The 14914-nt window shown below is 38.9% G+C and overlaps 1 long non-coding RNA gene across 1 annotated transcript; it reads left to right on the plus strand.

Moving 5' to 3' along the window:
• The first annotated feature begins 13481 nt into the window (after positions 1-13481).
• Positions 13482-14407, plus strand: LOC143757806 (uncharacterized). Its single transcript, XR_013210875.1, has 3 exons — positions 13482-13523; positions 13727-13868; positions 14155-14407. It is a non-coding gene; the product is annotated as an uncharacterized LOC143757806 (long non-coding RNA).
• Positions 14408-14914: the final 507 nt, after the last annotated feature.

Here is a 14914-nt window from a genome sequence, read left to right on the forward strand (position 1 = left end):
TATGGTGTGTATAGTTGTGCTGTAATATGGTGTGTATAGTTGTGCTGTAATATGGTGTGTGTAGTTGTGCTGTAATATGGTGTGTGTAGTTGTGCTGTAATATGGTGTGTATAGTTGTGCTGTAATATGGTGTGTACAGTTGTGCTGTAATATGGTGTGTGTAGTTGTGCTGTAATATGGTCTGTGTAGTTGTGCTGTAATATGATGTGTGTAGTTGTGCTGTAATATGGTATGTGTAGTTGTGCTGTAATATGGTGTGTATAGTTGTGCTGTAATATGGTGTGTATAGTTATGCTGTAATATGGTGTGTATTCGCGCTGTAATATGGTGTGTAGTCGTGCTGTAATAGGGTGTGTGTAGTTGTGCTGTAATATGGTGTGTGTAGTTGTGCTGTGATATGGTGTGTATAGTTGTGCTGTAATATGGTGTGTATAGTTGTGCTGTAATATGGTGTGTGTAGTTGTGCTGTAATATGGTGTGTGTAGTTGTGCTGTAATATGGTGTGTAGTCGTGCTGTAATATGGTGTGTGTAGTTGTGCTGTAATATGGTGTGTGTAGTTGTGCTGTAATATGGTGTGTATAGTTAATAATAATAATTTTGTTATTTTCTTGGCATTCAAGGACACCATACAGAAATGCAAAACAGTTAAAAGCAGCAAAGCCAAAACAATAGAACATTAAAACAAGATAAAAGCAACATTTGAATCACAAGTGGTAGGCAGTTTTAAACAGATGCGTTTTGAGTTGTGATTTAAAATGAGAGAATGAATCAATGTTTCTAAGGTGAGGTGGTAAAGAGTTCCAGAGGCGGGGGGCAGAGCGGCTGAATGCTCTGCTCCCCATTGTGGCGAGACGAGCAGGGGGGACAGACAGGTGTATGGAGGAAGAGGATCTAAGGGAGCGGGTGGAAGTTTGATCGTGCAGGAGATCAGATAGGTATGAAGGGGGAAGGTTGTGGATGGCCTTGAATGTGAACAGAAGGATTTTGAATTGGATACGGGACAGGACCGGGAGCCAGTGAAGCTGTTGGAGAACAGGAGTGATGTGGTGGATGGAGGGTGTTCGGGTTATGATGCGGGCAGCTGAATTCCGGACCAGTTGAAGTTTATGGAGGTATTTGTGAGGGAGGCCGAAAAGCAGAGAGTTGCAATAGTCCAAACGGGAGGTGACTAGACTGTGAACAAGAATGGCGGCAGTGTGGGGGGTAAGGGAGGGGCAAAGGCGATTGATATTACGTAGATGGAAATAGGCAGACCGGGTAATGTTATTGATATGGGACTGAAAGGATAAAGTGCCGTCGAGGATGACTCCCAGACTCTTAACCTGGGGGGAGGGTGAGACGGAGGAATTGTCAATAATGAGAGAAAAGCTGTCAGTTTTGAATAAAGTGGATTTACTTCCAATGAGAAGGATCTCAGTTTTATCACTGTTTAATTTGAGGAAATTATTTGTAAACCAGGTTTTTATTTCCGAGACACAGTCAGTGAATGAGGTAGGGGGGAGAGAGGACGATGGCTTGGTCGAGAGGTAGAGCTGGGTGTCATCGGCATAGCAGTGGAATTGAATATTAAATTTGCGGAAGATATTGCCCAAGGGAAGGAGGACAGAGCCCTGGGGCACACCTGAAGTGACAGGGAAGGGAGAGGATTTAAAAGACTTAAGTTGAATGAACTGAGTACGGCAAGAGAGATAGGATGTGAACCAGTCTAACGGAGTGTGAGTGATGCCAATAGAGGATAACCCGTTGAGGAGAACAGAGTGACAGATGGTATCAAAGGCGGCACTCAGGTCAAGGAGGATGAGAATGGTAAGTAGTCCAGAATCAGCTGCCACGAGGAGGTCATTGGTGATTTTAATAAGTGCTGTTTCAGTGCTATGAAGGGGACGGAAGCCAGACTGGAACTGTTCATACAGGTTATTATCAGAGAGATGAAGATGGAGTTGAGAGGCAACTGTTTTTTCAAGAATTTTGGAAATGAATGGTAAATTGGATATAGGACGGAAGTTATTTAAGTTAGAGGGGTCTGCGCAAAATTTTTTCAAAATTGGGGTAATGGTGGCTGTTTTGTATGATGAAGGAACAGTTCCAGTGGTGAGAGGGGAATGGATGATAGCAGAGATGAGGGGAACAAGGGAGGGAAGGCAGACTTTAACAAGTTGTGTGGGAATGGGATCAAGTTGACAGGTGGAAGGCTTCGATTTCCTGATGAGTTCTATAATTTCTGAGGTAGTGGGAAGCTGGAAGGAGGAGAATGGATGTATGAATGGGTGAGAGTCGGCAGAGGTACTGAAGTGAGGAGTAGATCCAAGGTGCTGGTGGATGTTTTTAATTTTTTCAGTGAAAAATGAAATGAGAGAGTTGCAGAAAGATGTTGTGTACAGGTGATGGGGGAGAAAGTTCTTGGGTTGGGTGATATTGTTAAGTAGGGAGAACAATGACTTGGAGTTTCCTTTATTTTCAGTGATTATACTTGAATAGTAGTGGGATTTGGTTTTAGAAATAGAGTCCTTGTAACATAAGATGTGGTTATTGTACATTTCTTTGTGAATAGTGAGACCAGTTTTCTTGTAGAGACGTTCAAGTTGCCGACCTTTGGCTTTCATGAGACGAAGGTCGGGGGTGAACCAAGGGGCGGAGACGGAAAAGGAAACAGATCTATTTTTTAACGGAGCAAGGGAATTAAGAATGTTAAGGAGTCCAGTGTTGTAGTGAAAGACCAGAGCATCGGGGTTGGATAGGTTGTGAGTATCAGGAAAACAGGAGTAAATACTTGAAGTGAGAGTGGCAAGATTACTGTTCTTTATATTCCGAAATGAAATAAGACGGGAAATTTTAGAAAAGGAGAGAGTGAGTTTCAATGTAAATGAGAGGAAAAAATGGTCACATATGGGGATTTCAACGGCTGTAAGGTCAGAAGGGGTGACACCAGAACAACAGATTAAATCCAGAGTATGTCCTTTGTTGTGTGTTGGGAAAGTAGTAAATTGTTGGCATCCAAAACTTTCTAAGCAGGAGGTGAAGTCTTTAGTAAGAGGCAGATTGACATTGTCCATGTGGATATTAAAATCGCCCAGCAGTAATATATTTGGTGAGAGGGAAGATAAGTGAGTGAGAAAAGCAGTAAAATCATTTAAAAATTCACTCTTTAGTTTAGGAGGGCGGTTAACAGTTGCAATTATGGTTGGGGTGGGACCAGATAACTTGCAGACAGCAGATTCGAATGTGCTGTAGACAGGTGCAGACACCGGTGAGATTTTCCACTTCTCGCGATACATTATCGCAATACCCCCCCCTCGGCCGGAGCCGCGGGGTTTACAGATGTAAACAAACCCACTAGGAGTGGATTCATTGAGCTGGGAAAAGTCGTTGGGCTGTTGCCATGTCTCGGTTAAACAGAGAAAGTCTAGTCGGAGATGAGGTCCTGGATGAGATGTCCCTTGCCTGTCAATGAGCGGATGTTGAGCAGAGCGAAGTTGAGTGCGGTGTTGTCACAGCTGGTGGTGGTGGTAGCCGACCGAGCTAGGCGGGCTAACACGCTGTGGTCGACAGCCCGGGTGGTGATGCGTGGTGGGCGACGAGAGCTGGACCATATAGTCTTTATAACTATAGAGCTGTTGTGTTTAAATTCCGGCAGGACCCTCGGTGGATATATCTCGGACGAGGCTGGAACGCGATGTCCGGATGAAGATGGAGAGCCTCAGGCGCAGGTCCAGGCAGGTGAGGGCGCAGCCGGAGCAGGTCAGCGGCCGAAAACTGAAGTAAACCCGTCACTAGCAGGTGAGCAGGCAGTAGAAAGAGCCAAACACAGACAAACAAGATGTATGTCCTAGCGGCCCACATTATAGACACAAGATGTGGCTCAGACAAGAACGGTGGGTTAACTGTGAAGGCTCAGACAACAGTAGTGCAGAAAAATCCAAAAAAATAGAAGATACAAGTTTTACCGGCGAGCAGCGGAAGCAGGTTGTGCCAGCGTTCACTCGCACAAACTTGTTGTGTTGTGCTGTAATATGGTGTGTATAGTTGTGCTGTAATATGGTGTGTATAGTTGTGCTGTAATATGGTGTGTATAGCTGTGCTGTATTATGGTGTGTATAGTTGTGCTGTAATATGGTGTGTATAGTTGTGCTGTAATATGGTGTGTATAGTTGTGCTGTAATATGGTGTGTATAGTTGTGCTGTAATATGGTGTGTATTGTTGTGCTGTAATATGGTGTGTATAGTTGTGCTGTAATATGGTGTGTATAGTTGTGCTGTAATATGGTGTGTGTAGTTGTGCTGTAATATGGTGTATAGTTGTGCTGTAATATGGTGTGTATAGTTGTGCTGTAATATGGTGTGTATAGTTGTGCTGTAATATGGTGTATAGTTGTGCTGTAATATGGTGTGTATAGTTGTGCTGTAATATGGTGTATAGTTGTGCTGTAATATGGTGTGTATAGTTGTGCTGTAATTATGGTGTGTAGTCGTGCTGTAATATGGTGTGTAGTCGTGCTGTAATAGGGTGTGTAGTCGTGCTGTAATATGGTGTGTGTAGTTGTGCTGTAATATGGTGTGTATAGTTGTGCTGTAATTATGGTGTGTAGTCGTGCTGTAATATGGTGTGTATAGTTGTGCTGTAATTATGGTGTGTAGTCGTGCTGTAATATGGTGTGTAGTCGTGCTGTAATATGGTGTGTGTAGTTGTGCTGTAATGTGTGTAGTTGTGCTGTAATATGGTGTGTGTAGTTGTGCTGATTTTGTTGCAAAGAACTGAATGAAGAATAATATATTGATATTAATATATTTTAATATAGGCCTATTTTTTGTCAAATGTTTGTATTACTTTAAATAAAAGTGTGGTTATTTTATTTTATTCGCTTGATTTTTTTTATTAAATTATTGAATTTAATTAAAGTTTTAATAATAATACAATTATACAAAAAAAACTCATTTAAAATAAGAAATGAATATATATATATTGTTTATATGTATCATTTTCAGTTTTGGTTTCGGCCCAGAATTTTTCTTTCGGTGCATTCCTAGACAGAAGGTTTTCATATTTATTTAAAAATAATAATTATTTACAGGTCCTTCTCAAAAAATTAGCATATTGTGATAAAGTTCATTATTTTCCATAATGTAATGATAAAAATTAAACTTTCATATATTTTAGATTCTTTGCACACCAACTGAAATATTTCAGGTCTTTTATTGTTTTAATACTGATGATTTTGGCATACAGTTCATGAAAACCCAAAATTCCTATCTCAAAAAATTAGCATATCATGAAAAGGGTCTCTAAACGAGCTATTAACCTAATCATCTGAATCAACGAATTAACTCTAAACACCTGCAAAAGATTCCTGAGGCTTTTAAAAACTCCCAGCCTGTTTCATTACTCAAAATCGCAGTCATGGGTAAGACTGCCGACCTGACTGCTGACCAGAAGGCCATCATTGACACCCTCAAGCAAGAGGGTAAGACACAGAAAGACATTTTTTGAGAAGGACCTGTATTTAAAAAGATCTTCATTTGTGTTCCAAAGATGAACGAAAGACTTACAGGTTTGGAACGACATGAGGGTGAGTAATTAATGACAGAATTTACCCAAAAAATGACCCATTAACAAGAAGAATCACTGAAGGAAAGAAGAAATGGATCCATGAGCCACAGAGAAGTGTGATTTATCAAAGCTGATTTGATAGTGTTTCTTTTACTTACAGGATGAATGTCATTTAAGCTGCGCTTCATTTCAGCATAATATTGGACACACCATTTTTCCATTTGTGAGGTATGGCGATGATGGCGGGATAGCAGGAAGGGTTTTAAAGGCAATTTGTCCATGATCATCTTTGAAAGACAAGTTTACAGAAAAAATAAATAAAAGTTTTCACCCATACCACGCATGTGTGGACCTAATTTCATATGCACTTATACCCCTTTTCCACCAAAAAAGAACTGGTTCGGAACTGGTGCTGGTTCAAAGTTGGTTCGGAGTTTGTTCAACTTGCGAACCTTCTCAGAACCTGTTTGTTTTTCCACTGCGCCCAGCGAACGACGTCGTTACGTCACTGTGTGCGTCGCCATACGTCTTAGCTAGAAGCGCTTGCAAGTACAACATTACTTAGGGATTATCTCTAACTCGTGTACCAAGAAGGCTTTAAAAACAATTGAAATATGTAAGTCTGTTAATCTTTTCCTTTGATATGTAATCTTTTCTGATTAGTTATGTACGCCTGTCTTGTGTCTTTTTTTCTTTCCGTTTATTTGTTCTATATTGTGACTGTTTTCTTATTTGCTTACATAATGTTTTCAATAAAAAAAATAAAATAAAAAGAAAGCTAGAAACGCTTGCGTTAACTTCTAGCCTAACAATTACAATGGCGGACTACATCGTGTTTCTGCAAATGTTTCTCCTGGCTCTGCTGGCTGAGAACCGGTTCTTTGGCTGTCGAAACACAAAGAACTGGTTCGCGAGTAGGCACCAGCTCCGAACCGGCTCTCAAAATGCTCTGGTGGAAAAGGGGTTTTAGACACAGCCAAAATAATTTTTTCCAAAATTAGAAACCCCTTCCCAACACTGAACATCATTAAACTCACCATTCCAAGAAAACCATCAAGTCTGGGAAGTTCTCTAATGATTTTTTCAATAGTTTTTGTCCCAGAGGATCAAATCACTGCAGTTTGTTGAGGTGTTGTACGTCTCATGTACTCCTCGGCACGGCTGGGAGGGCTTCCGATGTTCTTCTGCCACTCAATCATTGTCAGTCATCAGACAACTCAGACTCTATTGAAATTAAAACATACCGTATTAAAATGAGGGAAGACAGCTGGAAAAACAATCATAATTAAATGTACCCCAGAGTTTCCCGAACAACCTGGTTCTGTAGTAATCCCATCACTGCACATTTGGTCTCTCTAATCATGATTCAACTCACCAGTTTGTTAGTAGATAGACTGCAAGACTGGAAATGGGTGTGAGATAAGGACAACATCCAAAATGTGTACTAGTAGAGATAGTCGAGAACCAGAGTCGAGAACCACTGTCATCCAGCAGCATCAAACCTTCATCCACTCCTTCCTCTGTGTTCGAATGAAGCACAAAAAATTATAGTTACAGAAAAACGTAAACTAGTCCTTAAAAATAACTATTTTGTGTATCACTTTTTTCAATAGCTTAGCTTCAATAGCAATGTTTCAATTAAATGGCAGAGCTTCGATTGTTTTAGTCTTTGCTTCACAAATTAATCAATTTGTCTAAAACATAAGTACAACAAATTTAGTACACAGTTTAAAATAAAGGAAAAAGCTGTCATAGCTTCATCAGAAAAAAAATACTATAACTGGATGTTTCAGCTCCTCTGTAATTCATTTAATACAGTTACATGCATTACTATATTCATATAACAACATGCATTATGAATATACCACATTTCTGCCAAAATACCATAGTTGTAGTTTGTGTTACTACAGTAAATCTTGTCATTTGTGGACAGGAAAACATTGTAACTGTCATAAATGAATCGTTCATTGGTCAACCTTTAACAAACTGTAGAAACACCTGAACGAAACGGGTCTGAATCCGAAATCGCCCTTAAATCCTGATTCACTATTCCCTGCGTTAGTCACTAATATTGTTCACTTGAAGGAGTGAATGAAAACGAGTGAGTGAATTCGGACAGCCGTTGAGCGTAACGTTACATCGGCTGTAAACTCGGTATTGCTGTGCAATGTAGGATTGAATAAGTGCACTCAATAACGTCCACTATGGTTTCGGACACCGCTACAAATGGCTGTTCCCTCAAATAACGCCCTATTTTAAGGGTACAGGGAGCGATGTCGGAAAGTCTCTGTAGCGCTGCTTCAGGTGTGAAAGACTATCACGAATACCGTAAAACAGTCGTAATGCTAGATAGTCATTTCAGTCTAAACGGTTTCGCTAATATATGTTAATGTTTTAATTACTTTATGCATGCGAGCTAACTGGGATAGCTAGAATTCATTTCCAATCGATCTCACTTCCTGGAAATTATTAAAACGGACTAAAGGGAACTTCGATTTTAAAAAATATATAAAATTCAGTTTTTGGGATATATACAACGTTTCAGTACACGATACTTAACGTTAATGTTATAAGTAATATATAAAATTACGATATGACTTACTTTTCGTCATCAGGCTGCAGCAGCTTCTGTGTGTTGACTGTCACTGGACCGTTAAATTTTGAACAGTTGCTGAATGTGGAAACTGTATTTAACCCAACAACCGGGTCATTTACATTTTGTTAATTGTAGTAATTGTCTTACACTGTTTTAACATTAGAGTGAAATAATAATAATGATAATAATTCTTAAAAAATAGTGTCAATCAATTTAAAAAAATAGATCATCAATCACACATTTTTTCTGATTAATCACGAATAAATCGCACTTAAACACAATTTAGTTTTGATATATTTTATAATGCTGTAGAAACAATATAAATATATGATATTTTAAATTCTTGTTAAATGGCATCTTTTTATGAATAAAGGCCATTACTGCTACTGATGTCTTGATGAAAATGATTCCCCATTTTAAACATTAATTATAACAAAATGTCAATTGCTGCAGTTTATTTACAATGTTTAATTAATCTGAATTATATATATTTTTAAACTTGGTCTGAATGAAAGATTCAATGACTCACTCAAAGACTCACTTGTTACTGGATGAATCAGCATTTTTGAACAAATCTCCTGAATGAATGATTCAATGACTATTTTTTAACAGTCACTTGTTGCCATCTGGTGGCGTAACAATGTTATGGATCAGTTTCAAAGTTTCGCTACTTTAGAAAGTTTTAATGTTAAAAAACTGAATCATTTATTTATTTGACCACTGATTGAAGCTTTAAAAACTTTCCCCCAATAAATAAATAAAGATTAAAAAATGTTCAAAGTGATCATGTGTTTATTGCATTGCACAAATGTATTTGGCAGAATGATAAAAAAAAAATCATTATTCATTATTTACCTGGAAAATATTAAAAAACATAAAAAGAACTTGCAATGTAGCACTCATAACAAATAATTGATATAACATGTAAAAGTAGAAATCTATAATGAGTGTATAAATCTTTAAAAAACTGTTCTTTTTAAGTGCTGACATACTGTATAGATTCTATACATCTCCAGACTGTATAGTACATAAGCAGTGTTAGGTGACTATGATAATGACTAATTTAGTTTCCTCAGCAATTTAAAAGAAATTCATATAACATGCCTAGCTTAATTAAAATTGCAGGGGTAATATTAGATAGCAATTATAATAAAATATAACACAGGACGTGCTCTCAGTTGCAAGAAGATATCACAATAACACATTAAACAGTGCAAGATAAAGAATGTGTGTGTAGTACGTAAGTGAGTAGATGGGTGTTTTAGTGACCTTTGAAAACATCAAAACTATGCACACAAATTAACAATTTACAGAAAATGAAAAAAATAGTACACTATCACATCTTAAACAAGCATGACATCACACAACAGCAGAATCCAGAGGCTGATCATTTTAGTTTATAATAAGATGATGTCCCATTTATTCTCACTTGTGCCTTTTTTTTGTACGCATTTACAAGGATTTTAATAATAAAACTGTTCAGAAAGAATAAACCCCATATGTATTAAAGAAAACGTTCAAAATGAACGTTAAAATGAATAACTATTCAACTAGTCAAAATAACTATTCAATAATGTGTTCAGATTCGATGTGTGCTCATGTGCGCGTGCATGCGTAATTGAGTGATTCGAATTTCAGTTGCTATAGCGACGCGTGTTATGAATTCTGAATGCATATTTACACTCGAACCGATCGCTGTCTGTTGGTTGAGAGAGACGATGCGAATTCACAGACTTTTGCAGAAAATTTTCTGAGCGAATCTTGTGACTTTGAAGCTGTTTTCTGGATTTCTGAGAGGAGACTTTTATTCTAGGAGGACATTGGAGAAGACATTAGATAGTTATATATTTGAAAGAGTCGTATAATTTCTGAAAATACTCTTATTTTATAGTTCTTTTCTTATTTTAGAAGGAGTTTTATTTTTTATTTAAGGAGATTTGTATTTTATTGTATTTGTATTTTGTGCTGTATTTTGTATTGTTGTTGTTGTTGTTGTTTGCAGTTTACAGGAGGATATCGATGGCTCACATGATGGGTGAAAGAGGAGGTGAGTGCTTTAGTTTTTTATTTATGGTTTATGGTATGATTTTGTACAATGACTGACTAAATTAATGTGAAGAACCCATTTGATCACATATATTTGATTCCTTGCATGTGAAATAAACTTTCAATTTGAGTAACTGAAGTACCAATTTGTAATTGACCACTGACATTGATTATTATTAAAACACTAGTAACTACAGTATGTGGTGTGTGTAATATTCCAGCCTCAGGCCGCTCCAGATCCAGGAGAGCTGCTTTCTCTCAGACGGCTGGTCAGGAGGTTTGGAGACCCGGTTCTGATGACCGTGATCAGGATCCGCTGCCAGACCCGACACAGACACAGAGCCAGGATCTTCCTGGATATTTAACACCTCTGTCTTCTGAGTCTGTTTCTGTGTCCACAGGTCAGGCTGACAGGAGGAGGACGAGGAAGAGCGGCAGCCAGAAGAGCCCAGATGATGGACGTCCGTTCACTTCATCGAAACACTCTCGCAGAGGTCAGAATAGGCTTTAATAAAGAAGTTCTGGCTCAGTTTCTAGTTCTATTTTCAATGGCTGATTTGTCGTTGAAATAAGTTGAACCAACTAAAGTAACAATTTGGTGTGACCAGACATTGATTATTCATATTATATATTTATAAAAAAAGAAAATGTCTTTGATGTGTGAAATTTTCCAGCCTCAGGCCGCTCCAGATCCGGGAGAACTGCTTCCACAGATTCTTCTCCGGGCATCATGTCATCATCAGCTTTGTCCCTCTCTGAGGTCGATGTCGGGCGCTGGTTCTGGAGAGAGTCGTTGAGTCTGAGCAGCAGAGGCTCGTACAGCGTCGAATGGAGGCGGAGTGGCGATGGATCGGAGAGCCGAAACCAACAGGACAGTTGCAGCAACTGCTGTTTGTCCAGGTCCGACAGCCTGGAAGGATTGCTGTGCCCTCCGCTGCCCGGGCAAGTTCCTGTCGAGCCAACAGAGACTTCAAACGGCCGGACCGCTCAGGGTGCCATGGAGGCTTCTCCTGTGAACAAGAGCTCAACAGGTGAGACTGAAATAAGGCTGGGCAGTGTCAAGTCTACAGAGAGACATTTTGCTATTTCATGCACAAGTTTTAAACATGTCAGACACATTTACTGTTGATCAGCAAAATTTAAAAAATATATATATATATATTAATTGGACATTCGTCTAACCTTTTCAGGACATTCCGAGAACATTCAAAAGTAACGTTCCCATAATGCAAAATTATATTTATAAAATTATAAAATAGATTGTTCCTTTAACCAAGAAAAACTTTTTTTTTTCAGGGAACATTTTGAAATAACATTTTCATAATTTAATGGAAACGTTAGCAAAACGTTCTCAATATGCGATGAACTCGATGGTACTTGCTCTGTCGGACACACACCAGAAACACGCGCACAGAAAGCAAACGATCCAGAATAGAATTCTATTTCGACACTTATTGCTCTCGAATTGTCAAATACACGCAAAATTGTCAATTGTCGTACCGAGCATTACAGAGTCGGTTATTATATAAATAAGACATTGCTATGCATTTACCAGAACTGACCAAATGGGTCAAATCTTTTTAATAAAAGATCAGATAAAAAAATTAAATTATCGTCATAATTGTGACTTAAAATGACTATTAATATTGTGCAAAAAGATTTTGGTTAATTTATGCAGGCATTAAGCAGAATTCAGGCGGGTAGCGTGGAAATATTTCATTACTTTGGATTTGTTACATTACAGAAAGGAATTTAACAGTGAAATGTAAAGTATGTCATTATTGCTTAATTTGACGTCAGAGATGTTTCTAATAGTTGTGTTTTCAATTGTGTTTTCTTCATTTCAGGAAAAGCTCGAGAATGTAGGAAGAGGAAAGGAACTGGTTGTTTGCTCAGGCTCTGGAAGGCTATGAAGTGTGTTTTCTGCTGCTGTTGTCACTGTAGTGCTGTGAATGTTGTGGAGCCTTTTGTTCCTCCAGCAGATCTGGAGCCAGAGCCTGATCCTGATCCATCATCACCTGCTCCAGATCACTCCGGCGTCAAGACAAATAATGGTACATCGCCACTCATTATTTCTACAACATTATTTACAACAGGATTATCTTGTTTTCCACTAAAAATAAGGCTTGTTTTCAGAGAACATTAATATTATTTCCCCCATTATTATATTATTTTCTCGACACAACCAGCACTGATATTTTTTAATAAAGCAATAGATCTAGCAAACTAATATTTTTCTGTTTGTCTTTCAGAGTCCTTTGAGTCTCTCTATAACGTTATAAAGATGATTGGATCTGGAGGATTTGGCAGGGTGTACCAGGGAACACGCAAATTTGATGGCAAAAAGGTCAATCTTACCGAATTGTACAAACATTTTGCTCTTGCATGCATCAAAACATATTTAAATCAATTTACAGAAGGTTTAATACTTGGTGCTTGAATACTGTTATTGAAACTGGGTTGTTTTTTTTGCAGGTTGCCATCAAGCGGATACGCAAGATTGACAACAATCGTTATCTTAATATTGTAAGTTGGCCAAAACCTGAATATGTATTGAGTTGTTTAAGTGCAGATTACTATTAGATAAGATTACGTTTAAGAACAGTACATTTAAAGATGATGCGTTTTCTTCTGATTTTTACCCAGCTAACCTTCTGTCTGCCACTTTTCTCTAGCCTGGGCATCCCGAACCTCTCGTTACAGAAGTGGCGCTGCTGATGATGATGAGGCGAGAACCCATAAGCCCCTTCGTCATACAACTATACGAGTGGTTTGAACATCCTGAAGAATTCACTCTGGTTATGGAGTATCCTGAACCCTACGACATCTTGCTGGACTTCATCACTCGTAATCATCAAGTGTTTGAACCAACAGCACGGTTCATCATGCGACAGGCTGTGCTGGCAGTGCAACACTGCATCCATCATGGGGTTTTTCATAATGACATTCATGCGCAGAACTTCCTGTTGAAGAGAAACCCGGTACAGCTCAAGCTGATAGACTTTGGCTGCGGTCAGCTGTTTAGTAGAGATGGCTACGAGAGCAACATTTACATTGGTGAGCATTCTGGGAGTGTGGAAACCTGAATGTAGTGACTTACTAATTATTTGATGTTTAAAAAAAAGCTCAACAATGTGCAAATGTCTTGCTTACAGGAGTACCGGATTACTGCCCACCTGAAGTCTTGACAGAACCTCGATTCCACGCCGTCCCAGCAAATGTCTGGTCTCTAGGAGTGTTGTTGTACAAGATGGTGAACGGATGTTCTCCTTTTCACAACAGAAGAAAAACAACACAAGCCAAAGTTACATTTCAGAACCCCACCTTATCCAAAAGTGAGTGAATAATATTGATACATTGATAAACACACACATAAAGCAAAGGCTTTGTACAGAAACAGTTAAAGGTGAAGTATGTAAGATTTTTTATTTAAAGTCACATTTTGCAGTATATTAATCATGTTTTAGATGCTGTTTTCATAGATGCCAGGTCACATGGTCATGACTAACCAGCTCTCTCCTTATTAAATTTCATACAGAATGCAGGGATCTGATTAGCCAGTGTCTAGCCCGGGATCCAACTAAACGCCCGACGTTAGAGCAGATGTTACAACATAAATGGATTAGTAATGATCTACAGTAGATTGGAGAAGTTCAGGAGATTCACTCGATCAGTTTCAGGTGTGAGGAAGTGTAACAGAGTAGGATTATTATCTTTTGTCTTCAATTCTGGATTATTTGTAGTGAGATTTTCAAATTTGTGTTCATTGTAATGTTCTTGTTATAGTCAGGTCACCTTCATTTATATAGCGCTTTATACAATACAGATTGTTTCAAAGCGGCTTCACGGTAATAAACAGGAAAATAACAGAATCAGTGATGCAAACAGAATTAAATTTCTGTTCTAAATCAGCTCTAAAAAATCATTCATGAGTTGACTTATTCATATAATCTTTGTATTGAATAGGTAATAACATACTTGCTGAGAGCTCTGAGCTCGAGACTTGACCCGAAGCCTGAAGTCCAACTCCAACCTGACAGGAACTCAGAGTCTGTCCACGTCTGAGCAAGAACATGAGAGACTGCAAGACTGGAAAGAAGTCATCAAGTCATCACACACACATTTGCTTTGTTTTAAAAGACAAGTCATCTTCTACAAACATTTGTGAAAGAATGTGTCACTCTCAGGACCTCAGTGAATTCAAGCGTGGTACCGTGTTAGGTCCATTCGTGAAATCACATAGCGGGGTCAGCACATGCTTTCTGAAGAGTCAATAGCTACAGACCTCCAAACTTTGTGTGACGTTCAGATTAGCTGAAGAACAGTGCGTAGAAAGCTTCATGGAATGTGTTTCCAGTGCCAAGTAGCTGCATCCAAGCCTTACATCAACAAGTGCAATGCAGAGCGTCGTATGCAGTGGTGTAAAGCACGTCGCCACTGGACTCTAAAGCAGTGGAGACGTGTTCTCTGGAGTGACGAATCACGCTTCTCTGACTGACAATCATCCGATGGACGAGTCTGGGTTTGGCGGTTGCCAGGAGAGCGGTACTTGTCTGAATGCATTGTGCCACGTGTAAAGTTTGGTGGAGGGGAGATTATGGTGTGGGGTTGTTTTTCAGGGGTTGGGCTTGGCCCCATACCAAGACATTTTGGACAATTTCATGCTCCCAACTTTGTGGGAACAGTCTGGGAATAGCCCCTTCCGGTTCCAACATGACTGCGCACC

This window comes from Siphateles boraxobius, unplaced genomic scaffold (assembly GCF_051911475.1).
Source record: "Siphateles boraxobius isolate OS27281-9 unplaced genomic scaffold, OSU_SipBor_1 11, whole genome shotgun sequence".
In the NCBI taxonomy this organism is placed as follows: Eukaryota; Metazoa; Chordata; class Actinopteri; order Cypriniformes; family Leuciscidae; genus Siphateles; species Siphateles boraxobius.